The 1895-nt window shown below is 42.5% G+C and overlaps 1 pseudogene; it reads right to left on the bottom strand.

The window, feature by feature from the left end:
* Window positions 1-221: 221 nt before the first annotated feature.
* LOC142455726 (U6 spliceosomal RNA) lies at window positions 222-349 on the bottom strand (annotated as a pseudogene).
* Window positions 350-1895: the final 1546 nt, after the last annotated feature.

The raw sequence follows: 1895 nt of genomic DNA, 5'->3' as shown, positions 1-1895 counted from the left end.
AAACCAGACAAGGGATGCACGATGCATTCTCCGCCGGTATTCAGGTAACTTACCAAGGCAATGCTAGTTAAGCAGTACTTGCCGGTCTGCCAGCGTATTAATGTATAGTACAAGTTAATTTCATTTATAGCAGAAAAGAAAGTGGGAAGAAAACAATGGTTAAAATGTTGCATCACATATTTTTTCTCAAAAATTTGGGGGGAGTCAAAACAAGATTTTTTTTTAATATGGAACGCTTCACGGATTTGCGTGTCACCCTTGTGCGGGGGCCATGCTAATCTTCTCTGTATCGATTTTAATCTTCTCTGTATCATTCCGATTTTAGTACATGTGCTGCTGAAGCGAGCAGCAAACAAGATTTTATTGAACCCAGGCAATAAGTATCACTTACTTAGGCTTATCTAAAGTAAAGCTCACTTAAACAATCGACTGTTTTATTTATCTATTTATTCATTTAAATCACTTTATGGGGGGCTCTTACAGCTATTGTAACAATCCCTACATCAATTGTATCAAAGTTTTTATAGGGAAGTGAATAATTTACCGTGGCTCTTTTTGGTACAAAATCTCTAACTCCTTATCAAACCACCTTTCCTATACGAATCTTGGTAAGAAGATGGGGGGAGACACTGATAAAAGTCAGCTGTGAGTAATTGTTAACAGGATTCATTGTGATTACCATCCTCTGGGTATAAAATGAGCCCTCTGAGACACTGGAGTGGGGAATCTCACTACCAGCAAGTGCCAGAGGTGGAATATGTCCTTTGGACCCCAAGATCTCTGCTCAGTAAAGCTCCTTGATTCAGAGATCCTGTGGCATCAGAGAGTGCCATGTAGCACCGGCAGCGGCACAGTAGCAGCAGTGTCACAGGTGGTTCAAGAAGGAGCCAGAGCATGACACAGAGTACTGGACGTCCCCTCCCACAGAGTGAGCAAAGCTGAGCACTGTGACACAGGCGGCTGGCCTGTACTTTGGGCACTTCTTTGGGAGAGCAGAGTTTGCTGACCCAAGGAGCTTGAGTTGAATGTTTTCTGGTTGAGGCCTTCAGCAGAGTAGCACATCCTTTGGGCACTTATTGGCAGTCCTGAAAGACCTCATAACATATCCTGATTGGACAATAGTATCCTGGGCTTTTTATAGCCTGTTAACTTTCACAATAAAGCCCCTCATCATTAATCTTGTCTTTGAATCCTGTGTTGCCATTGCAGTGAATTGTAGAAACTAGATCAGCGGTTCTCAAGCTCTGGGTCACAACCCCTTTAGGGGCGGAATGACCCTTTCCCCGGGATCGACTGATTCATCACAGTAGCAAAATGACAGTTATGAAGAAGCAACCAAAATAATGTTATGGTTGGGGGGCCACCACCACATGAGGAACTGTATTAAAGGGTCATGGCATTAGGAAGGTTGAGAACTAGATGAAAAAGTAAGAGAGTGAGTCGGACCAAAAACAACTAGCGTATTTAGTTAACACTTTGTTGTTATGATATGCTAGAAACTTGATTCCAACTCACAGTGACCCTGTCTGACAGAGTACAATGGCACAATGGGGTTTATTTCTGGGGACTGCGGTGGCTCTGGCCGTAGGCAACAGCCAATCGCACTACCAGAAGTTCCTAAGTTAATTTTACATATATATAAGTTGGAGGGAGGAGTATTTGGCTTTCCCCCAGACACTACTAAAAAAAAAAAGACAAGAAAAGAGACAGTTGATGTAGTAACAGACACTCTGCAGATTAGTGTGATTAAAATTTAAGTAAATCCCGCTGCTGGGTGTCCTATACCTCTGGTTTTCTGAAAATCCCGAAGGGTTTTGAAATTCAAAAACTCAAACCAGTGACCTGCAAAACCCTAGGGAGGCCACAAAAAGAAACCAGGCACAATAAGAATAAAC

The sequence above is a fragment of the Tenrec ecaudatus genome, chromosome 8 (assembly GCF_050624435.1).
Source record: "Tenrec ecaudatus isolate mTenEca1 chromosome 8, mTenEca1.hap1, whole genome shotgun sequence".
Taxonomy (NCBI): Eukaryota; Metazoa; Chordata; class Mammalia; order Afrosoricida; family Tenrecidae; genus Tenrec; species Tenrec ecaudatus.
The sequence above is the reverse complement of the archived record's forward strand: the minus strand, read 5'-3'. Positions and strand labels throughout refer to the sequence as shown.